Below are 26612 nucleotides of genomic sequence, written 5' to 3'. Positions count from 1 at the left end.
CCTGGTGTCACTCAGAGGAAGGACAGCAGGTTACAAAGAAGAGACTTGATACCTTATGAGCATATACAGGGGGAGGTAATTCCCCTCAGGAACAGTCATAGGGGAGGGGAATAAGGGGAAAATGGGAGGGAGGAAAGAATGGGAGGATACAAGGGATGGAATAACCATTGAGATGTAACAAGAATAAATTAATAATAAAAAAAGAATGTACATAAACAAAGTATCTAGGGTCCTCTGTGTCTTTTGGTTTTAAAATTTTGTACTGAAAATGAGCATTTATTTTCTAATGTGAATTATTCATAAGTATGTAATTGTTACTCTTCTCAGCTTGTGGAACTGCACATAGGCAACCTAACACCCTGTCTTAATGTATAGGAAACATGTTATGTTAATAATTATATGCATAGACCTGTCTATACATGCTCAGAAAACATAGTGACAACACACATATACTAGAGCCATAAACTATGAAGTGCTAGAGAACATGTATCACTCAGTGGGATAAACATCTTATTTAGTATTTTGACCTGTGCATTCATTTTTAAGGGATTTCTTAATGTAGTGGTCATATTCATTAGATATTGAATTTTATTTTTATCTCCAGTTTTCTCTCTATCTTATCTTTTTTGTGTACCCACGAGTCTTGAATATATATCAAAGTGTTATATTCTTCATGTAATTTTGATCTTACTGTACACTTACTTGTGGATTTGGGATATTTCTTAGAGATGACTTGAACATAAATGTGATACAGAAATTTTAAATGTGAACTATGATTCCCTGTATTTACCTATTGAACTGGTTTCAGCTAGAAAAAAATGTAATTTTATATCAGAATGCCATTTTCATATTTTGAATTTAAATCAATTTAAGTGACCATTACAAGCTGAAATTTGTACATATAATACAAAGAATTGAAAAAAGTTCATTCTGAAAATTGCTTTTATTCCTACTTTGAATTATAAGGATATTTTAATAGTTATTTTCTTTTACTTTCCATTTTGCTTTTTTAACATATAGAGTGATGTGTTATAGAAGTAAATGATTAAATTGGCTTCCTACAGAAAACCACAAGAGAGTAGACACAGTGGAAAACTACAGGAAGCATGAGTACTCACATCACAAGGAAGGAAGGAACAGGACAAACCAATTTATGGTAATCAAAACCAGCTGTTTCTACAGATGCAGAGATTACATTAAAACACATTTTCTTAAACTTCTTTTTTAAAACTCTAAAGTGGGGTTTTAAGATCAGTCTTCTGTTATGAATTGGACATGACAGTAAAATAATATGAAAGAAAAATGAAACTAGTGAAATAAGTAACTATGAAAAATGTAGTAATATTGGACAGGATTTACAAATTGAGTATCTGATAATCAGAGTAGGAGGATGTTTGGAGCAATTTGGCTTTTTTAATTGTTTTGTTAAATTTGTTTGCTTGTTTTGCTTCTCATCGGTGAAGTCCAGGTAGTTAAGCAAGTTACTAGGACTATGTGTAGACAGAAAATAAAGGAAAGCTGTATCTGTGTATATTAAATCGATACTAGTTTAGGCCAGAAAGTGCTTACTCCATGCACAGTCTTTTACATAATAATCATGAAGCAATAAAAATGTGTGGAATGGTAACATTTTTATAGATACCCTAGGAAAAAGATAGGGGGAAAGATAATGAAGAGGCATTCTTGGAGGGAGTTTATAGTACAAGATTGCATAAAGGAATTTGAATCTTGTCTCTACTCACGATCTCTCAGCAAAACCCCTCTCTGTTAAGTCTGCAACTCCTTTTAATCTGAGTTTTATAAGTAGGTGTGGGTCAATATTGGGCATGCAGGTCTGCCCATCAGCATCAATGCCTGGCGAGATTCTCAAAGACTTGGAAGGATACAGACCAGGGAGAAATGTGAGTACAGATCGCACTAGAGCCTGTGGCCTAAATTCTCTGTACTTGCCACTTTGCATTTCTTAGGAATTCTGGAGCCACGAACTATGACTAACAATTATTAAGCATACTATTTTGTGAAGATTTAGTTTGGACGAAGCCTCACAGAGAGCTCCAAGGGAAATAAAAGTAGATAAGACAAGATTCCGCTCTCAAAGTCAAATCTCAAGGAGCTATAGACATGTAAACTATTCATCTAGATGCCAGTCCTTACAGGAGGATCATTAATTCTATGCCTCTAAGAAAAAATTGTATTGCTATAAAGATCTTAAAAATGTGACTTCATGAATCAAGGAACCATCATTATTCAACTTTTGAATATGGTCACAAAAGTTACCTTCTGGTTTTCATGCCATTAGTGTCTGTCCTTCATAATTTCATTTATAATATCTGACAAGATTAATTTTCCTTTAGCATGCGTTCACTTATATTAGTGCTGTATTACATTTTTAGTCCCTCTTACATTTAAAGCCTTTAGTTGTGTGTGTGTGTGTGTGTGTGTGTGCGCGCGCGTGCGCATGTACGAGCTCGTGTGTGTGCATGTACATGCTTGTGTGTGTGTGTATATTCAGAGACCAAATTAGAGTGCTCTCTGTGTGTAGTATAACTGTAATGACAGGTGGTTGTGTGCTCCCTAACATGAGTACTGAGAACTGAGCTCTTTGTCTCTGGAACAGCCAGAACTACTCTTAGCTGCTCTGCAAAACTCTAGCTCTCTCTTAGTGACACGCTGTATTTTTACTTAACCTTTATCTCTTCCACCATGGTTTTGTAATATTTTACCATGATAGCAAGGCTGAAATAAAAATGTTTGAATCAGCCATGGTTAATCACGTAAGTATGCGAAAGGCATCTGTACTATTAATAACTTATAACTAAGACTTTTTCATTTCTTTCTTTCGAGTCTTCATTAAGTTTTTTTCATAGAATCATCTTGAGATGTATCCTGCTTCTCCCCAACAGTGACAAATTCTCTTCTGCTCTCAGAACTACCCGCTGATGCTGAGTGTTGTAGTATAAACTGTACTTATTTCCCAGAATACTTTGGTGCAGTGCAGAAAAGATTTATCCTTCGTTCATATTTCCCACCTCACATGCATAACTGTTAGGAGACCTGACAGATATTTGGTTGACAAATAGTACTCTTTAGTTCATATTTATCATTATATGTGTGTTCATTTTACAACAAAAACTAGGCCAAATGCTAAAACAAATAACCTCATTCCTCAGCAACCTGCTTTTCATTTGTGAGGCAAAATGGAACAATGAATAAATGAATGGAAATATATTACTTCTTGCTGTATTGTTTTCTTTCAGGTCATCGACTTTCTGACATGACTGGCATTTTATTCCCTAAACATTAAATATGCTGGATAACATGGTCGTGTGTTCCTTACAGCTGCACTAAACTAACTTACCTTAGTTTAATCATTCCTTTAAGGTAACTGTAGGTTGATTTAATATGGTAGAGTCTGGATACCAATCAAACCCAACTCCTCATTTTGCCTATAAGTTGAGAATTACCCTGAAGTTTTCAGGCTCATAAATAAATTTGGTTGGGTTTAGAATTTATAAGCTACCATAGCATTGGGACTTATAACTAAAGGTAAATTTTAAGGCATATATTTTCTGAGCCCATCTCTATTTTAAGCAAGGTTTTGACAAAAGAACAACAAATGACAATTAGTTGACATTGATTTTTGTTGTTGTTGTTTTGTTTTTAAGCAAAAGAAAAATTTCAGAAAAATTCAACTTTTTCAATCAGAATAAAAATTCCCCATACAAGTTTAAGATTTATTATTATTATCATATAAAGACAGTTCTTTAATGCATCCCAGTTAAAAAATAACATTTTTTCTACTTAAAGGTGCTGCTATGCTATTTTCCAATACTTATATTACAAAAAGTCATTTTCTTTTCACTGTGTTTTTCAGAAGACCACATTTTCCATTGTTCCATTTGTCATAAAATAATAACCTTGACAAACTAAAAAATGGTTTTGAAGAAAAATAACTATAATATCACAGCCTCCACAATTTTTACTCAAACTTAATCATTTGGGAATATTTAGTATAAATCAGCTGGTAGTGGGTGTGTGTGTTTGTCTCTCTCTGTCTCTCTCTCTCTATGTCTCTGTCTGTCTGTCTGTCTGTCTGTCTGTCTGTCTGTCTGTCTCTCTCTCTCTCTCTCTCTCTCTCTCTCTCTCTCTGTGTGTGTGTGTGTGTGAGAGAGAGAGAGAGAGAGAGAGAGAGAGAGAGAGAGAGAGAGGACAGAAAGGTGGTGATAATACTGATAATACCATTTTCTTGAAAACTGAATAAAGATGGTTTTGAATAAAGTAATCCACAAATAGAATAGATGCTGCCAACACACAGAAATAACATTTATTCACCCTTACCTGCCTAGATCTTAGAAAAACTACTTAATTGCTCAGAACCTCATATTTCTAGAGGAAGTGTCTTATGCTTAGTTGACAGTACAGTGTTGAGGTGATGTGACAGCTGTCCTTAAACAAGCATTAGTGACCATTATGCCCTACATTTTCATGTGAAAGCACCCTTTAACCGTTGAATTGATTAATAATAATAATACAATATTTCCCAACTTTCTTCTGGAAAATGGAGGTATAAGAAAGCTAAGAAATTTGCCATGGGCATCAGAGCTACTAAACAGAAGCACCTGACAAAAGTCCAGTCTGCCTTTCTTGGTAGTATGGATTCTGCTGCAACAGAATTTTGTAAATGCCTAATCTCTCTGTTTCCTGGTTTTACTTTATCACAAATTAAAACAATGACACAATTTATGTAGAAAAGCATGCTGCACTCAACACTAGATATAAGTTTAGTGGAAAGTAAATCCAATGCCCAATATTCCTCCCTTATGTCTCGGTCTATCTGTCTCTCCCCTTGTTCTCTCTCTTTCTCCTCTTTCCCCTTTTTCTCTGTTCCTATCCTCTTCCTCCATTCTTCTCTTTCAGTCTTGTTCTTTCTTACTCTCTCTTTCTCTCCTTTTCTTACCCTTCTCACCATCTTTCCCTTCCCCTCTTCTTAATTTCTTTCTCCCCCTTTCCCTTTTATTACTCCCTCCTGTCCCAGACTCCTCTGTCTTGTTTTCTCTCACTCTTACCTACACATAGAATAAGAATCTATTTTCAATGTATGGACAAATAGCTAGAAGACTCATAAGTATGATAACATACAAATCACAATTTAAAATAAATGCACAATTGAAAATTGCATTGAATGTGTCTTCTTGTGTATTGTCATACAAATACAGAAACAATAAGTCACAGAAATCATGTAGGAGGTGGATACAATAGCTTCCTGCTTCTACTCCTGATACTTGGGAAGCTGAGGCAGGGGGATTGAGAGTTTTAGAACACTGTGGCCTAAGCTACCTAATGCCTAATGAGACACTACTTCACACAATGGGAGAGAGAGAAAGACAGAGACAGAGACAGAGACACACCGAGAGCGACAGAGACAGAGACAGAGACACAGAGAGAGAGACACAGAGAGAGACAGAGATACACAGAGAGAGACAGAAAGACAGAGACAGAGAGACAGAGAAAGAGATAGAGAGAAAGAGAGGATGAAATAAAGAATAAAAACTATCTGCTCCAATATTCCTCTTCATTTAAAGCCTAAAATGCCACTGCAAGATGTGTACCTACGTAGGCTACTCTTCAATGATTTAGAATAACAGTCTTCTATAACCAGAGTCCACATTTATTTTTTGCATCACTTTGTCTTCTTAATGTTCCTAAATAATTTACTAAAATTGCAAAGATCCTGAAAAGATAAAGATATCCTGAAGACAGTCATTTCTGTCTTACAATTAGACTCTCGTAACCATAAACCTCAAAGACTTGAAACTTGAGGAAGGGAAAAGTTGGTCATGAGTGGTAAGGAGAAGGAGGGCTTGTCTCTTGGAATGAAATTTTACATAATACTAGTAACTTCAAGGACAGACATTGGAAGCAATATCTGAGACAAAGATGTGCCAATGGGATCTGAAAATATATATATTCCCCTATTTACATCTTAGAATCTTGGAGAAGGACTGTGGCTAGGATGGAGTCACTGGACTTTTTGTTGTTGTTACTCTTCCCAATTTGACCACATTGAATAAATTTACTTTCTCTGATTTTCATTCTTATACTTACAAATATTATTAGGATTATCCTGGGTCTTGACACTCATTCACCTGTCTTCAATAAGACAAGTATCTCTGTATATCTCCCTATTTATCAATCATCTATCATACTTTTATATATATAAACATATACAATATACTTTTAATATATTATCTAATATATATGTAAAATAGAAAAGCAGTAAAAGGAGATTTGTTCAATGATGTCAAATTGGAAAGATGAACAGTGTGGCCCATGTTTTCCCAAGTTCATCCTCTGTTTCCAGATGTGCGGTTATTGTTGAAACGGAAGCAAGGAATATGCATAACGTAGCATTCTCAGACAAGATGAAGTGCTTTACATCACCATTACTTAGCACTAGTCTCACAAGTTGTGTACCTTTTCCCAGCAAATAGCCCAGGCTCTTATGCACGGGGCCTCTGCCTCTTTCTTCTCCCACTAACCAAATATGTTTGTGCTTTGGAGAAAACTCTAATTTCTTGGGCTTCACTATTTAAAAAGCATTATAGGCAAAGAGTGAGACACAAGAATGTCTTCAAAGTCTATCCATCTCTGTTAGAAGAGTTAAATTACTTATCTCTTTAACAGGCCTATAGAGTAAGGGCTTTCAGATCCCATCTTGTTAGGCCTGCAAAGCACAGGTTTTAATGATAACAAACTGAACCATAACTTAACTTGGTAGTCATAGGATATTCTAAAGTTAGAGATCATTATATTACACATTTTTGTGTGTATTAGACCATCAATAAAACAAATGACAAACATAGGAGGCATTTGCATTAGTTCACAGAGATTATTACCTAGGAAGTAAAAATATGAACAAAACAAAATAGCAGGGACAGCACGCCTGGCCCTGCTCTGGCCCTGCCACTCTTCCTGTGCTCTGATAGTCTCAAAAATATAATTACTAAATAAAATCAGCCTCCTTTAGAAATGGATGTGTGTAAAATTTACCAAAATATAAAAAACCTTAATAATAGAGGGATAATTTTATTGAAATTATTCTTTAAAATGCTTCTCTCCTCTGCCCACAGAATAGGTAAAGATAAAGTAACCCTCCCAAACCCAGTGCTGATTGATGAACAATACTCTTCAGAGCAATTAAAATCTCCTAATTAATTGTTAATAAAAAATGATGTAGTAGATTCAACTTGTAACAAATTATAGTTCTGAAAGATTAGTGGGCAAGGAGGAAACATACAGAATTTTGTTTAAAATAAGTATGCCTCTTGTGACAGCAAGCTTAAAAACTTCTAAGGAATTTATTAAATTCCTTGTCTTACAAAACAGACCAACACATCAATAATAATAAGCAGTTAAATACTTCAGGGCTAACAGTTTTCCATGTTTTCCTAACTTGATAAAGGGCTAATATACCTTTTTTTTTTTTCACTGAGATTAGAGGGTAAGTGAAGCAGCAAAAGACAATTTAGTTGAAGCAGCACTTGCTTTCCAAACCACTCAGCATTATGAGTGAGAGAGAAGTGCTGTCTTATTCAGTGGGCACACAAACAAATCCACGTTAGTGTCAATAAAGTCAGGAATGATAGGCTCCATCACTAAAATATAACTGAGCAGTAACGACCAGGAAGAGTGTAAGCAGCTTGGAAAAGCAAAGTAGATCCTTTTTTTGTCCTAGATGAAGTCAAGGGTAACTGAGAAGACAGCTCTTTCCCCTCTGTTATTAACTGCAAATCATTTTTGTCCTGTTAGAAAGCTTATTTTTTTCAAGTGTTAGCTGCCATTATGTTTGGATCATGTAACCTGACCTCATCTTAGGCAATGTAAATCCCATTTCCAATTAGCAAAGATGCTACTACAGAGATGATGCTTGCATGCCTTAAAACAACAGTTAGAGCAGAAGCATATTTTCTTTTGTAGTCTGTGCTGAAGTGGCTTTGTAATCGATTTATCTCATTGATTTTCAAACCAGCTTTTACATTTCCAAATTTATGTGTATATGTACCTGCATGTATATAGGTGAGAGAATTGTTTTCAGAATTTGCAGGTTTGGGGGATGGATCTAAATGAGGTAATCAGTAGGAGCAGCACAAACAGGCATTACCTGTTTAGCTGCCTTGATTGCCTTCATTTCTGTTTTGTGTTTGGTTAGGCCAGGCTTGTCTGCAACAGCCTTTATCAGCTGTCTCTGTCTTTCTCTTTCTCTGTGTCTGTCTCTGTGTCTCTGTGTCTCTGTCTCTCTCTCTCTCTCTGTCTCTCTCTCTCTCTGTCTCTCTCTGTCTCTCTCTCTCTCTATGTCTCTCTCTCTGTCTCTCTCTCTCTTTCTCTCTCTCTCTCTCTCTCTCTCTCTCTCTCTCTCTCTCTCTCTGTCACTCACTCCTCACAGTCATTGTAAAAGAAAAGCCATGAACCATACTTTGACTTTTTATGAATCTGTGATTGTCATTTTCATAAAGTAACTTTTCCAAGGCTTTGATAGAAAAGCCATATTCACTGAAGGGCTGACCTCTTTCTCATTGCCCTGGCAATCAGAAACTGCTTGACTTGAAGGAACTGCTGTAGACTATTTATGAACTACACAGTATGGAAATACCTCCCCATTTCCCTTTCTCTGAAGCATGTAAGAGAAATTCCAGCTGAAGGATGCTCTAACAGGCTCCAGCATAGCAAACCTGGTGCTGGCAGGTTTTGACCTTTCTCTTTTCCTCTCCCTTGCTAAACCAATAGATTATATATCTATAGCTAGCCCCCAAGGTCTATTTTCTTTTTTGGCCACTACTCATTGCTAAGACTATATACCAAGGTCCAGTAATCCAAATTCAGTATTTGCCTACACGGGCTAAACTGACCGATCAGGGTTTAGCAACTCATCCTAGAAAACCACTCCCTTCTCTATATTAAAAAACCAAACCAACCAACAAAACAAACAAACCAAAAAAAAAAAGAAAAAAAAAGAAAAAAAAAACACTTCTGCAGAGAAACCTGTTGTTGCCTTGCTCTGATCTAGAGGCAGCCCCCTGCCTCCTTGCCTCTCTAGGGCAATAACACTCCTTTGTGCTAAAGACTTTTTGTCTATGTGTGTTCTGAGAAGACTCCAAGGCCCTTTATATTGATCCTGTGACTTGAATCATGACTTAGAACTGTCTATAGGACCCTGGACACAGTTCTCCAACTTTCTAGATGATTAGGTTACTGTTCTTTTTCACCCAATGGGGCTAATCAGTGAATTATCCCTTACTTGTACTCCGAAACATTCCTCAGGACATCCAGTGATGACTGGTGAGTGTCTGGTATGCCTGCTCTGTCTTGTGGGCTTGGGGAGAATGTACTGTGCCGTGGCCTTCAGCACCCACAATAGAGGACCTTGGATGACCACTAGGCACATTCTGTTCACTTTCGCCTGGTTTCCACTTCTGCTCTTGCTTTTGTTGGCCACTCTGCCAGAAACCAGTGTCCATTCCTAACAATCCAAAACTCCCTTGGAGAGGTGCCAGAATTTTCATTGGACTATTTATTGTGTCCCTTTCTTGATTAGGGAGCTAGAGTGGAAAGCCTTCCCTCCCAAAGATTTCTCTAGAGAACTGGAGGGATGTCCTTGGCTCTTGACCTTGGATTCTGGCTGCCATAAGCAAGAGAGTTCTGTCTCTCCATCCTGACTGATGTCTCCTAAAGACTCCAACTCACACCCAACACTACTGTGCACTCAAGAATGGCCCTTATGCTCCCTAGATAGCACACAAAAGAAAACTTTACCATCTTGTGGGCACACAGGAGGATGAAAGACAGAAGAAAATACCCCTCCCTTCCTGCTTGCCCTCTATAATATCTGAAACTGCTTCTCCACCTGCTTTTGTCTCTGTTACAAGCTTTCCTCTCTACTTTCTCTTTGCCTGTCCCACTCTATACTGGTCATCATAGCTTTCACCACTGTACCACAGAAACATTTTGCCTGATTGACAGCCAGTGCCCTGGGCCCAACCCCTGTTTGACACTGCCCCACTGATATCTCCCTGTGGTCCACATTACCACCACTGCAGTGGTCATGCAGTTCCAGGAGCCCTCCACCCACCACACCGGTCCGAGCTGCACAAGGCTTCTCTGGAAGAGCCCAGCAGCTGCTTCCATCCCCCTCCCATCTGGAAGCCATATCTCCCACTTTGGAACATAGTGATAATCCTCCAGCCATTCCCCCCTCTCCCTCTGCTTAATCTGGCCAATCCACCTTAGACCTGGCCACTCCGCAATGCCCAGCCCCTCAAGAAGGTGTCACTGCACATGCCAGGCCTCTAAACCAAGCTGACACTTACAGCTTCCCTTTTCTTTTGCTTTATCTCTCTCTGGCCTTCTCTCCAGGAGATACAATCCTGTTTGTGGCCATAGAGGATGCTTTCTCTTTGCACTACCACTTCTCTTCACTTTTTTTTATCCTATACTTTGTAGCCCTCTCCTCCCTGCTCCAATATATTGTTACCCTTTCTCATCTCCCACCTCCTTCTATTAGTCTTTTACTTTAACTACTTCACAACATAAACATATCCCATCTCCCTAGGAACCGCAATCTTGCTGTTGCTATCTCTAAAAATTTGCCTGCAGTCTGTCTAGCCTGCTTCTACTCTTACATCTCTCCTAAAGTTTTTCTCTTTCCAATTGGAGTTGCCTGCTCTGTCTTTTTTTAAAAAAAGATCTCTGTGGTAGTTTAAATAAACAGCCACCATAGACCCACAGGGAAGGACATTATTAGGAGGTGTGACCTTGTTGTAGTGTGTGCAGCATTGTTAGAGGAAGTGTGTCACTGAAGGAAGGCTTTGAGGTATCAGATGCTCAAGACTAGCCAGTGTGTCATGGTCTCTTCCTGCTGCTCTCTAATCCAGATATAGAACTCTCAGCTGTCCCTCCAGCACCCTGTCTGCTTCATGCTGCCATGCTTCCTGACATAACCATAATGGACTAAACCTCTGAGCGATAAGCCAGACCCAATTAAATGTTTCCTATGTAAGAGCTGTCTTGGTCATGGCATCTCTTTACAACAATCTAAACCCTAACTAAGACAGAAGTTTGAACCAGGGACTTGATACTGCGGTAAGCCCTGACCATGTCTGAGTTTGGAGGAATGTGGACTTTGGGACTTTGGATTAGAAAAATAGCTGAATGATTTAAGTAGAATGTAATGGCCCATAATAATGAGAGCATAGAAGAATGTGGAGATCAGGGTTATTTGAACTATGGGGCTCTGGCTCATGAAGTTTCAAGGGAGAATATTAGCATGTGATCTCCAGATCATTTCTGTGATATTTTGGCAAATAATTAATCTGCTTTCTGCCTTTGGCCAAAATACCTGCCTGAACATCAATTGAGGAACTATGGGATATCAATTTTGGCAGAGGACATTTCAAAACAACCCAATATTGATTCTGTTGTGTGTTTATTACTATTCACTCTTATGAAGATCTATTTTTTTTTAAAAAAAAAAAGGAGCAAATTGCACAAGGAAAAACACAAAATGTACAGAAAGGGGTAACCAGGGAGTGGAATGGAGCTAATTTCTGTGTTCAAGGAGATAAAGGAATGAAAGAAAATCCTGATGTTAAAGAGAGTAAAGAGAGTGGCGATCTCAGAGCAATATCCCACTCAGCTCAGCTCCTAGCTTGTTAAAAGAAATTAAAAAAAAAAGCATAGAGCAAGGTGAAGTGGTGTGTACCTTTACTCTGGATGATGAGGCATGACCGTTTCTGAGTTTGAGCCGATCCTTATCTTTAGCACCTGTTTCAGGACAGCCATGCTTAGACAGTAAGGGGAACCATCTAAAATAGAAAGCTGGTGAAGATGTCATTGAATGAAGGGACAATGGTGTATCTCTAGCAAGCAGCAGAGCATGCAGCCTCATCTCCATGTTGGTTCTGGATTTACAGGCAATGATAGAAGAAAGAATTTACAGAGTCTTCCTCCATGACTAAGGAAAGCCATCATGTCCCTGGAATCAGGCTTAGAGACTTTATTATCTAAAGCTGAGAAGGTAAATCCTGGATTACCTTGGAAACCCTGAAATGTTGGAGATGCCAGAGCCTTAAATACTTGCTGAGGAGAGTTGCTGATGAGGAGTGGAATCAGCCCAGGAGATAGAAATGTGTTGCAGTCAACAAAGTTGAAAAAGTGATTTGACCAGACATGGAGATACATAGTTTGGAGTTTGCCCTGCTGGTTTTTGCTTTGCTCTAGTATTTCCTTATTATGCTCCTTTTTGGAACTGTTGAATATAGATATGTATACACATATATACATATATATATTCATTTTGAGATATTAAATGTTGGAAGTATGTGATCTTTTTTTTTTTTTAAAAACAAGGGATTGCATAAGTCTCAGAAGAAACTTTGACTTTTGGAATTTTAAACAAGTATATGTACAAGTATATGGTATGTAAATATTTGTTATATATATTTCTTTTATATCTATGTTTTTTATATATATATATAAAGAAGTTATTTGAGTATATATGTATTTATGTACATGCATAAAAATAATTTAAAAATATAAGCATATACACATATTCCACTAAAATGGCTTTAAATTATTAAGAAAGCCAAAATTACTTATTTTGCATAAGCTGACAAATTAAAATGTCTGTGTTATGGATGTTTAAGTTGTTGTTGCTCCAAAGAATCGCCTGGCTGCACAAACCCTAGAACCCTATTTCATCATCATTAGTGTACATGTCAATCTTTATTAGGTGAATGACATTATGCACTGAGTTATGGCTAAAGCAATGAAAAGTGTTTTTTTTAATTCACTCTGGATTTACTATGCAAAATGAAAGTTGCAGTATTTACATGGCTAGTCTAAACATAATCCTTAAAGCTGGAAGTTTAGTATGTTAAATTTAGATATAATATTTTATTTTTTATCTGAATCAAGAAATAAATAAATTTTTAATTAAATGCTACTAAAGAAGGTAGCATATGTGGCTGTATTCAAAATATAGGATTTTATTTCCATTTCCAAATCAGGAATCTTTATGTGTCTATACTTGGTAGTGACTTGTTTTAATAAAATAAATTAAAACAGCATCTAAATTTAAGATCTTTTAAAATGTGCATCTATTCATTCACTAGTTGTACATGTATGTGTGTGGATCTATATGCTACAGCTCACTTGACTACATTTAGGAATCAATTATCCCCTTTCATTATATGGTTTTAGGGATAGAAATCACATCACCACACTTGCAGGATAAGTCTGCACCTGCTGACCCACACCCCTGGTCCCATACTGTTATTGTTTTAATACATATACATTTTTAAAATGTAGGAATATGAAAGACAAATGGTAATTTTGAGTTATGGAAGTTTTGTATCTCTTTACATAAAATGGAAATACAGACAGAATCTTCTTCAGTGTGTCTTGATGCGTTGACTTGGAGTTAATGTTTGAAAAGAAAAGCTTAAAATTTTTATAAAAATTCATACATGGCAGTAGTAATAATGTAGGAAAGAAACTGTTTTCTTGAAAGCACACTGCATTCTATAATTTTAAAATAAAAAAGAATAGACATTATTATAAAATTGCTCCTAAAACTGAGCTACATGTTTAAATCACATTTTAATTATTTAAAAGTGGTTTTGCCTTTCCCTAAACTTTAATGAGAAGTTATAGAGTAGGAACTCACCCTTCTGGTTTCTGAAAGACTGGGCTGCCTGGTTCAGAGGGTAGGCATATACCTGCCAGATACCTAATAAGTCAGTTAAAAAATCCTGATGTAGCTCCACAGAGTATAAAGTACATTTCTATACATTAACTATATGTATGAATTTTTAATCAGGGAGAACATGAGAAACTTATGAAAGAAAACTATAACAAGTGTACATAAAGTTACAGAGGCAGGAACATTTATAAACTTTTAGGAAATAAGAAGACATTTAGTGTGATCTCAGCGTATTGGAACCTACACCCACTAAAATGAAGTGTAGCTAAAGAGGTGATGTATAAGAAAATAAATACATATTATTGTTTGGCAAAATCCCTCCTGCTTTTAGTACATGTAAATAGGTAATTAAATTTAAAATGTGTTTCAATAATTGTGAAACTAAGAACTGGCAATGGTCAAATACAGGGAAGTTATAGGCTTGGGAAGATGGAAAAAGAGAGGATTGGAGAATGTGAACCTGTCAGGTAATGACAAGGTTTAACTCAGTGCACTTTCAGAACAGTGAATTATACATTACCAGAAAGAGAAGACTGAGACCTATGTAAAACATGATTGAACACTTACTATGCTTGCTTGCAAGGAGAAATTGTGTTGCCATTATTTGGTCAGAAAAAAAAAATAACTAAAAACTCATTCTGTAACCAGTAGACATATTCATATAGGCACATTTACACATCCAAAATTATAAATACATGATTAGACATACCAATGGGGTTTATTATAATGGCTTACATGCTGTGATCTGAGTAGTCCAATAATGAATGTTTTAACAGAAAGCCCAAGGATTCCGTTGTGGTTCAGTCCACAAAGGCTGGATGTCTCAGCAGCATGAATCTCGTGTTAGAGTTCTGAGGATTCCTAGAGACATACTTGTCCTTCATTTGCTCTGGAATCCTGAAAAGTCAGGTGTTAACACTAAGTAATGGTTATGTGCAATTAGACAGATGAATTTACCAGAAAGTGAGTGAAACCAGAAGAAAGCAAAAATTTTCATCTTGAATGTACATTTATTTGGTATGACACCTAATTTATGGCTCAGATTTAGGGTGGGGCTCCCTACTGCAGATAATCCAGTCAAGAAAATCTCTCACAGGAGTTCAGAGAGGCTTCCATTTCTGTTGATTCCATTTGGATCCAAGTTGATAACCAAGAATAGCCATCACAGACATCATAAAGCACTTCCCATCAAAAGATGAACCCACAGCAAAGACAAAACCAAAACAGACTTTTCACACAAGAGAGGATACTAGATTTGAAACACTGTAGGAAAAGAAGGGATAATGTTATGCCAAGGACAGAACATACAACAGTTTGAAAGATTGAAATAAGTGCAGTTAACATGTACTAGACGTGTGAAGACATAGACAGAACAAAAAAAAAGTATAAAAAAGAGAGAAATCAAACAGTGAACCATTCAAATAAAACAGTTACTAACACTTTTGATAATATTCTAATCAGCGTGCCCTTTGCAAGAGAAGAGATAATTTCCCTGAATGTTGCAGTTCAACAAACTGTAAAAATGTCACAAAGAGACATGGTAGGTAATTTTTATGAGATTAGGTATATCCTAATTAAAAAAAAAACAGTTTATAATTGGCCTCATTGAATTCATTCTTTGGAGAAATTAGGAAGTGTCTTAGAGGAAAATTCCCTGCCCCTAGAAATTTGTACACCTGAGCCTGGACAACATTGAATAGTAAGATCAGTACAGCTCTCATCGAGAAGAGAAAATCTGAAAATAAGATATTGTTTTCATTAAAGGATGGAGAGAAATAAATAGCTAAAAAGTAAAATATATCACAGCATATCTCATACTATGCCATATAAAGAGCAGTATTGTATAACGAGACAAAACAAAAACAAAAACAAATGACAGCATTAGATAACACTTGATTGAGGAACACATTAATGATTACAAAATATTCAATGATTTTTGTAAGCATTTGTGGATCTCTAAGCACAATGAAATGGGGGCCAGACAACACTTTATGTTAACGGATACTTCTATCCATCATTTTGGGAACAGAACTTTGAAAGAAGCCAATCCAAAGCCGTAGACCTCTGAGTAGCCTACTCTACTCATTACAACACAGAATAGAAAACAGGAACCATCAGAGGCATTATATCCAAAATAATAACTGAGTGTATAGAACTAAAAAACAAGTGAGACCTGCGATTGAAGCAGTACATTTACACACATGAATGCACCTCTCAGTGCTAGGTTTATTACAGAGAAATAGAAGAACTCCTGTGAAAATGAGAACAATTAAAAAGCAATCAAAAGATACCTATAAAATTGTAAAAATGATAATTGGATTGAAGTACTTGCCCATTTGCAAAATAGAATTCAGAATATAATTGTATATCATCTTAAAAGTTAAGACTTCATTCCTGATTCTTGTAATAGAAAAATATACCAGAAACTGGAAGAGAGTTAATATGTTTGAGAAGAAGCAAACGTGGGGTCAGAATTCTATCTATGCAGTTGAATGTGTGTCTTTAAGGCCAAAGGACAAGCCAAACAAACAAACTGCAGACTTGAGGCGCATAGAAAGGAAAAAGCCTGGGGCTTACTATTGTTTTATTATTGCTCAACATCTTAACCAATACTTGAAAAGTTAATGCGTCAGTTTTCAAAGAATCAAAATGAAAAAGAACTGAATGTATTAAAGCTTGAAAATGAATTAAAAAAAACTCAAGCTCTAACTTCCACATGAAGAAAGCAATGATTCTATGTTCTACAGAGTTTGGTTTTGTTTGTTTCCTAGAATCAGACAATTTGTTCTCAATTGATGCCAACTAGCAAGAACCATTTGGTGAGAAAGAAACCTAATTTTGGATTTACAAATGTGTATATCATTTCAGTCTAATGTACCTTAGCAGACAGATAATGTCATATCCCTCTATGATGTAATGCAAAGCCTACCTGGTGTTGGTCCAGTTGGTGTACTGCATGCTTCATCAAGCATCAATATAGAACTCCTCATTTCCTATCTTCTACAAATCTGTCCTATTGTAGATTAACCACCCTGGAAGACTCCTGTGAAACATGTTTATGCAACAGAAAGTCCTCATTAGCCAAATGGTGACTATACTGGGCATTTGGGATCCACGTGTAACCCTGAGATTTTCTAAGGGTGAGCTTTTAAGCACAAAGCATATCCTAGGTTGACATATTTCAACTAAGAAGAACTTTAGCCAGAAGAGTTAGAACAGAAACCAATAAAACCAATAAAAAAAACTTTGCCAGATTTATAGACTTTGATGGATTAGGTTTCTGTCTGGTTTGTGCAGGAGGTACTGTCTTGGGCTGAGTTTTGGGCCTGAATACTACTTCCATGATGGACTCAGTTGTGCAAAGTTGTGCCTGGTTCATGTATCTCTAACTGCTTTCTATATTTCTAAAAAAACCTTCTGAAACATGAAAAGAAGTAAACTACATATAAATGTCCTGATGAATTCCTCTCATTTTCAATGGAAATGTTCACAGGTAAATAAATTTGTGATTAATCGGCAGTTAGCTTTCTTTTCATTTGTTTTCGATAAGTAAAACTTTTTTCCACACTTGTATGCCAACATGTTTTGGTGTGAATGACTAAGAAATATTTAATTTATTATAGTATGGCAGTTTATTAGACATTTCTCTAATCATCAGAAAAAAATAGAATCCTGTAGTACCTATCATTTACCTTTATTCAGCGTCTTGTACTTAAGTTGCTCTTATTGTGATACAACACCATGAGTAAAAGCAACTTTGGGAGAAAAGTTTATTCTGTGTCCACTAAAAGGTAACAAAGTGTCCATCATTAAGAGAAATCAAGTCTGGGACACAAGACAGGAACTTGGAGGCAGGAAATGAAGCAAAGAACACAGAGAAATTCTCCATACTGTCTCCTATCCATAAATTTCTCTGTCTGCTTTTTTTATACTACACAGGACTACTTTCCAAGTTCCCACAGTGAACTGAGCTCCCAAACATTCATAATTAGTCAAGAAAATTACCAGCAGACTCATCTACCGACAACTTGATAGAATTATTTTCTCAACTGAGTTTCACTTTTCCCAGATGGTTCTAGCTTATATCTATTTAAAGAATGGAAGACAACTAAAAACATTCAGGTTAATTATTCTATTACTGATGTTAATCAGGATTTGGCAGTCAAACTTTTGAGGCTGAATTCAGAAATCATCTCCTCAGATCTATGACTTGACTACAACACTACTCTATATTTTTTTCTGAATCTTAGAAAGCACCCTATCCAAACCAATTTTATACATCCTTCAGATGATATACTTAATGGAAATTTTATTTATTCTTTCATTATTCATTGATATCACTATGGTGGCTATATTACTCTATTTCCTATTAATATAGCAAAATAAAAACATTTACTTAGGAAACTTATTTAGGATGTCCAAGAGTAAAGGAATACATGGAAATTGTGATAGACTCTTGCTGTTGGGTGCCTAACATAGTACACATCATCAAATAATATATATATATATATATATATATATATATATATAGTATGTATACATACATGATATATAATATGTATATGCTTAGATAAACCATATTATGTTTTGTCTCTTTTGCTCACAAATCCATAAGGATTCACTTGTGGTATCCAGCTAAGAAATCTTACCTAATCCTGATTCAATACCAAAGGACTGAATTATGTTAAAACACCACAGTCAGATACAGTTTTCAGCTAATTACCACTTCAAAACAAGGAGTAAAATTCAACACATGATTCCTTAAGGTGTATACTAAAACTAGTACAACATTGTGGCAACCACAGTCTCTTATTTTAAAGTGTATACAGAAATAAAAAAGCCTCTAGGGGCTTCCATAGAGCATGTGAGCTTGAGGCTTGTGGTTTGCACACGTGTGGCTCTGTCGGTAACCTGCTGGTCGGCGTGGTAGCTCCGCAGTGAAGAACAGAGTGGCAGCTTCGGGCAAGACTCCTTAGCTAATGGAATTTGCTGCGGGGAAGGAAGAGATGGCCAGAGGAGGTCCCCAGAGGGTAGCTGAGGGGGCGAGGCCTAGGCCTGAGTCTGGTGGGGAAGTAGTGAGGGATTTAGGTGGGAACCATGAGGCTGGCGATGGAGAGGAGAGGAACAGACTGACAGGAATTAAGACCACAGAGGATGCGGTGTAGCAGGAAGTAGTGGACTGGTCCGATGTAGACGGTGGCATTTAGGACAGCCACTGGGTAAAGCAGGAGGTGGAGGGCAGGCCTGAGGTGGAGGGCAGGCCTGAGGTGGAGGGCAGGCCTGAGGTGAAGAATGAGAAAGGGCGTGCTGGAGGTGAAGCAGGAGGATAGTAGCCTGGTGGTCAAAGAAGAGAAGGTGGAGGAGCCGGAAATAAAAGAAGAGAACGTGAAGGTGAAGGAGGAGGCGGACTGGGAAGCGGTGAAGGAGGAGGACTCGAGCGTAAAACAGGAGTTGTTTGTTGATCAGACCATGAAGGAGGAGCAGGCAATGAGTGGAGTGCACGTAAAAGAAGAGAATTGCCTCAAGAGAGGCCATGGAGCACACGAAGCTGAACGAAGAGCGTCAGACGAATCCCCGAGTGGGCTGCAAGAGGAAATTGGCTATGCCAAGGTGTGAAACTTGTGGGACAGAGGAGGCGAAGTACAGATGTCCGTGCTGTACGCGATATTCCTGCAGTTTGCCCTGTGTAAAGAAACGCAAAGCAGAACTGACTTGTAACGGAGTCCGAGATAAAATCGCTTATGTCTCGCTACAGCAGTTTACTGAGATGAATCTCCTAAGTGACTATAGCTTCTTGGAAGACGTGGCAAGAACAGCAGACCAGGTTTCAAGAGACTTTTTTGAAAAGACCTAAGCACAAGAAATATCTGTTCTTTATGAAGAATCATGCCCGAAAGCAAGATATTTTCTTGAGGCTTCTATCCAGTGGATTCAGCAAGAGGAAAGAGAACTCAACGATTTTGACCATAGGAAACAGCAGTTTTGTTGACATGTAAAGCTTCAGTTTCCTCAGAGCCAAGCAGAGTATATAAAAAAGAGTACCAGATAATAAAACGATTAATGAAAATCTAAAACCTTACATCGATTCTGAAAAGTCTGATCCTGTGATTCGTCAAAGATTGAAAGCCTATGTACAATCACAGATGGGGATCCAAATTTTAAAGAGGGTTGAAAATATGCAGCAAAATTTGATAAGATATTATGAACTGGATCCTTATAAAAGTCTTTTAGACAATTTGAGGAACAAAGTGCCATTGAATATCCAACGTTCCACGTGGTGTTAAAGGGATCGAGTGGTGACATGCAGCTTCTCCACCAAGTGAAAAGTGAATCTACCCAGAAGCTTGGCAACGGAAATTGAGCACTTGTGGAAGAAGGTGAATGTTCCCAGGTGGTTGAGAATATGAAAGACAGTGAAGCTTGATCTTACAGGATTCAGATTGATCCAAAAGAGAAATTTGCATCACTGAAACACACAGGAAGAAGAGATGGAGGAATTGAATCAAATTGGCCTGGAGTTGTTCTGGAGCCTGACAACACAGAAAGAGCTTGTGACCTGAGCATGCTGGAGAGGGGAAAGGAAACTCCTAAGAATGAAATCTGGTACTTTAATCTTAATTCTAAGAAAAGTGTGAGCTCCATAAAACTGAACAACAAAGAAAGAATTTACTATGTGCTTCCCTCTGCTTCCCAAGAAGGGAGGGGGCAAAGCCCACATAAACATAACTGTCAGCTCACTGGACTAATATGCATATTAATTCCCAAGCAATTAATAGTCAACATGTGTCATAATGAATAATCATGTTATGCTTAAGGGAGCTGAAGTTAGGGTTGTTCACTGAGAGCCCTAGAAGACAGTATATTAAAGCTCACTCTCTTTTCATTTCACTCTCTCTTAGATACTGACAAATTCTGGAGTAAACAAAAGAAGAAAGCCTCTAGGGAGGAAAAGAAAGCAGTTAAAATTTGTAATAGATATTAAATTTAGTTAGTTGCATTATTGATTCTTATTTGTAATACATTTTAGTGTACAAATACCCATTTGAACAGAAGTTTGGCAAGGGAAAATTCAACAAAGGTTGACTTCAGACCTATATATGTGAATAATATATATGTCAAACAAATAGAAAAAGAAAAGAAATATGAGCAACTCAAATAACTATGAGTACATACTTGGACTCAGACTAAATTAGAAAAGAGATATCAATAGACATTATACTCTAATTAATTTTCCAAAATTATTAACCTCCTGTCTGAAAGCTATTAAAAAATAGCAATTCAGGCTTTATAATAAACAAGTGATTTAATATATTCCTTGCAACAGGGACTTGCTTTCTTCTAGTAAAATAGAATTATAAAAGCAAAACTAGTAAGAACTGTAGAAACTGGATTTGGAAAAATCAATATTTATTCAAAGAATTGGAGAGGGTTAAAGGCAGTGGTGGGTGTCTACTAACAATAAGGACACAGAGTGGCTAAATTGCCTTCTTCCTATTATATTCTGCACCCAGGAACTAGAGTAAAGAACAGTACTTGACTCCAAAGCCAACAAGAAATATGATAGGTAATGAAAGGAAGAAGATATGTTAAGAAGACACAAGAGCCATTGCAAACAGATAACCAAAGGACAAATTTGAGATCATTGTAAACTGTATCCATTCTTTGTATCCAAACTTTGTATCCATTCATGAATTAATCCACAGAAATAAAAAGAATGCTTCTGACACAGTGAGGCATAGAGTAAAAGCTTATAGAAATAATTATATAACTAAAAATATTTTCAACACATTTTATAATTATTTGAGACTAATCAATGTACACTACAATAATTAGGTAGAATTACAATAGCAATGTATTATATAGTCTCATAGTCTCTATCCAAAAGATATTTATGAATAAAAAGCAGAATAGCAGCTTTATTAGTTAGAAAGTCATTAGGCATGGCTTCAACCAAAGACTGAATTTATATTCTGTGATAATGAATTGACAAGAAGGCTCCCTGATGATAAACATATGGAAGAAGGCTTTATAGCAGAAGTAAATCAATGTAAAAGAAAAGATCTAAAAACCCACCATCTTGCTTTGTGTGAAATATTAGATATAATAAAGCTTAGGAGAAAATCTGGACATACAAGCCCTTCTAGGGATAAGAGATGAGCTAATCACCTCCAGCTAGATTAAGGCAGTTTAGAATAGCTAGCAGCTTCTGCAATGTTTTTCCATATGCTACATAATTACTTTTGGAGATATCAGCAGGAGCCTGAATATTTTCACCACTCTTTAAAAAATGTTATTTACATTTTATGTGTATGAGTCTTTGTGTGCATCTATGTATGTGCACTCTTTCATGTCTGGTACCTCTATAAGGCAGAAAAAATTATTACATTTGATAAGTGGGGCATTTATTACAAACTGACTTTAAAACCACTATATGTAAAAGGTTTTAAAATATAAAAAGTAAGATTAGGAACCGAAATAAAACATTGTAAGAAATAATCACAGTAAACGAACAGAACTGATGTAATATAGGAAATATTTAAAGAAACAAAGACTGTTTTTCAAAATTGAAAAAAGAATCTTAGCCACTGATTTAAAAAGAACATTATGGACTGTTTCCTTTGATAGGAATATTAAAGAATGAAATTGTACAAAGTGTTGTCAGTTTAGATATTGATGCATATAACGTGTATGCAAATAGACTACTGTGTAAATAAATATGTACAACTAAGACATTCTTTATGAAAATCAAAAACTGAAAAGGACTTAGCATGAAGCTGACCAGAAGAATAGAAAATGGAGGGAATTATGAGAAACCAATAAGGGTCTCTGGTGCTGTTCTGTTCTGTAAATAGTATATTTTTATAGGATAGTGTTTATCACAGTACGTTCACTAGGATAACTCATTGGCATATTTCCCTGGGTCTTAAGAAGTTTTTCTCTTGTATGATATGCCTCAACAGAAGCACTTCATAATTCTGACTGATTTGTTCCTCCTTTTGTTCCATACAGCTTAACAGTGGGAGAAACAAGCCTGAGCTGTGTAGCATGTGTTAGTTTGGTCACCTAGCCCTCCCACTTCCATATTAAGGTTATTAATCTCAGTGAGTTTATATTACTGCTCTGAGTTTCTAATTGTACAAAATTGTGAAATTAGCCTACTGTGTATTTCCACTAATTATAAATTATTAAAAATTTGATCTTGAATTTTCTTCTGGTTTGTTTTTCATAGTTGGAGTATATAATTTATTTTATTTATTTTCTCAGATTCTCTACAAATTTACAGTTTATCTTCCTGTTCTCTCATCTTTAGAAATATTCAACATGGCTTTAATTACACAACAGGAACACTTTATATTCAGAAGAATATGCTTTATATATGTAACAAATTTAAAACTGAATAATTGTCTATATTTATTGACTTAAAGTGTTAAGCATATTTCTTTTTTTTTACTGATATTGAAGTTGGTTTCAATTTGATTTTATTAATAATTAATTTTAGTAAACATACAAAAGTCCTGATAGAATTAAGTATTTGAACTCACTCAAATAAATGTGACAACCAAATCTGACATCTTAATTTTAATAATTTATAACCTCATAATATGAACTATGAACTAAGAGGAAGACTTGGAATTTAAGGTAATAAAGATTCTGCTGGTACACTGACAGAAAAAAAGGAATAATATTAAACCTGAATTGGTGCTATTTCCTATAGTTAGCATTTTAGGAGTTGGAGGCAGATGAACCTAAACTTGGAGTCCAGCCTTTGAAGAAAGAGATCCTATCTCCAAACACAATGTAAAATGAAAATAATAATAAACAAGTATTACATAGGAAACTTCAATTTGTCTTACCTATTGATTTTTAAATATTTGATAAAATGCAGCTACAAAAATGTAGGTGTTATATAATAGTAAGAAAGCTCTCTTATTTTAGTTTCTGTTAGCTATAAATATAAAAATGTAGTGATATTACACAAAAGAGGGCAGACAAACTCGGGGTATTGTACAACAAAAGTGGCCCTGATGTATTCAGAAGAGGAGCTCTTTGTTCTGTTCTAATCTAGTCTAATCTCAGAGAAAAGAGGGAAATCTGAGAGGCCTTACCTGTGAGGCAGACCAGAAGAAAGACCAATATCTTTAATGAATAAGACAGAATAACCACAACAAAACCTCTCAACTGAAAAGAAAGAACTGTTTTTGTCCTAACCTATTTTTTACAGGGGTCTCATGAGGGAGAAAGAGCACCGCACAAAACCACATAAGGTATTATCAAATCACACCCACATGTTGTCTCCACCATATTGTCTAGTGGCTGCAGGGCTTGCTTTCAAAGGCCCTGCTACTTTCAGCTAATGGTCATAGACCAGGTCAGCGTGTCTCTCACGTTGTTGTTCTGAGTTAGGAGCATGAAAAAGTCACAAAGAGGAAATAAGGAACATAGAAAGATCAAAGCTGTGCATTCAGCTGCACTTGTGGGAGAGAAATACACTTGATACCCTATGAGCATATACAGGGGGAGGTAATCCCCCTCAGGAACAGTCATAGAGGAGAGGAATAAGGGGAAAACAGGAGGGAGGGAAGAATGGGAGGATACAAGGGATGGGATAACCATTGAGATGTAACAAGAATAAATTAATTTTAAAAAAGGAAAAAAAGTCATTCTGAACAGGTTGAATATACAGTACGTAAACAGAATGAGTGCAATTATAAATGATCTCGAAGCATATTGTAAACTAGGTCAGAGATTTGATGGATGTTTGAATTGTAACAGTGATCTTTAAACAACATTTTGCAGAAAAACCATTCCCACATATAAGTATGGGGATCCAAACCAAGTGTAGTAATAACACAGATCTGTAAATCTAAGCATTCAGGAAACAGAGGAAACAGAAAAAGGATTCTGATACCCCTGGCCTAACAGAAAAGCCTGTGTCAAAAACTTGAAAGGTAAGTGGAAAGAAAAGAGAAGAGAGGAGGAAAAAAAGGTTAAAAAAAAAAGGAGTTGGAGGGTATAGGTCAGTGGTAAATATGTGATTAAAACATTATTAAAGGGGATAGAAATAAACAAGAAGATTTCACTTGAAGATTACTAAATAAGGAGCAAGAGAATACAATATTATTAAAATTTTAAATTAATTAAATAATTAAATGGAAATTAGTTCTATTTAATATCATAAGAATACAAGTATGCAACTAAGTCAGACAAATAGCCAAACTTATAAGATCATGCTGACAATATTCAGATTTTAGAGACCACATTAGCAATTTCAGTAGCTTCTATAATGAGTATGTTTGATGCAAGGATTGTTAGATAAGAGTAAACCTGAAAATCACCAGTAACTGTGAATAGAAAGAAGTTTTAATTTAATTTAATAATTTTCATACAATATATAAGAATGTAAAACTTTTAAAGATGCATATTTTTACATATCTGAAGAGATTCATCATGCTGTCACATAAAAATGTTATGTGTGAGCATATATTTCATCTGGACTCTTATTTAGTTGGTAAGTATCAAACCAAGATAGCAAACATTGGTGAGCAGCAAACTCTCAACTTATAAAAGCATGTACTCTAATTTGTTTAGTTACACATGTAATCTAGAGAAAATACTAAACAAAAATGTCTTAGGATAACATTGATTTGGACAATAACATGAAGTTTTTATAAACTTGTACTTGTAAATGCATAGCACGGTTCTAACATAGGTAACTACTTTATTTGATAGTAAAAATAGTTACATTTGACAACCATTAATATTTTTGCAAGGTAGAGAAAAGCTGTCACTGTAGTATTTCAACAAGTAACTTATTAAGTATTTATTATACAAGAAAGTAAATTCACATGTCTCAAATTATTAAGTAAGTTTCTTTAGCAGGAATTATGTAACATTACATCAGGTAATTATGTAATTCTTTAAAGAAATAGGAAAGGAAAGCAAAATTTATTTGGAATTACAAAATACCCTATATAGGCAAAAGCACTCCTGAGCAAAACAAAGGCTGTTAGATGGATTGTTGTATTAGGTTTCAAACTATATCTTAGAGCTATTGTAATAAAAATAGAGCGGTATTGGTACAAAAGCAGACATATCGTTCAGTGGAACAAAAGAAAAGACATAAGCATGAGTACACATGATTGAAGTCATCTCAGATATGACAAAGATGCCAAGAACACACTGAAGAAAAGACATTTTCAACCAAGGGTACTAAATAAACTGGATGTCCACATGTAAAAGAATAAAGTTAGACCTGTATTTATCACTCTGTAAAGATCCACCTCAAATGAACCAAAGACCTCAGTATGAAACCTAAAATGATAAAAATTTTAGAAGATATCATCGGCAGTGTCCTACAAGGAACAGGTGTAGAAAATAACTTTCTGAATACCCCTGAATTTATTTGGAGATTAAACTTAACAGTGACAAGCAGGAAGTTATAAAACTAAAAAGGCTTCCTTACAGCAAAGGAGATAATCAATTGAGTGACAAAGTAGCCCATAGATTTTATTTTTTAAAACTTACTTTTATTTAAAAAGTAATTTTTCCACAGGAGAAGTAATGCAGAGGAGAAAAGTGTGTGGTGTTCTTGCAGAGGTCTGGAATTGTAGTCCTAGGACTCACCTCACTCTGCTCTCACCATTACCTTTAATTTCAGATCAAGTGGACCTCTTAGGACATTCTTAGGCCTTGAAGGATTTGCTCATTTTAATATTGTTATAATTAAAAGTTCCTTCAACATTTTAAAAGATTAAAAATTAAATGTGTATGTAGGGGATTGCATTTTTTCATAAAATATTAATGTTAGTGCCTTAAATACTAGAAAACATAAAGTTCCATCTTTTATGTTTTATTT

At 35.9% G+C, this 26612-nt stretch overlaps 1 pseudogene across 1 annotated transcript; it reads left to right on the top strand.

Annotated features, from left to right (window-relative positions):
* The first annotated feature begins 18638 nt into the window (after positions 1-18638).
* Positions 18639-20680, top strand: LOC311602915 (box C/D snoRNA protein 1-like; annotated as a pseudogene). Its single transcript, XR_014783655.1, has 2 exons — positions 18639-20133; positions 20656-20680. The product of XR_014783655.1 is annotated as a box C/D snoRNA protein 1-like (transcript).
* Positions 20681-26612: the final 5932 nt, after the last annotated feature.

Source organism: Acomys minous (assembly GCF_964271855.1).
Source record: "Acomys minous genome assembly, chromosome: 8".
Classification (NCBI taxonomy): domain Eukaryota; kingdom Metazoa; phylum Chordata; class Mammalia; order Rodentia; family Muridae; genus Acomys; species Acomys minous.
This window is presented reverse-complemented; position numbering and strand designations above follow the sequence as displayed.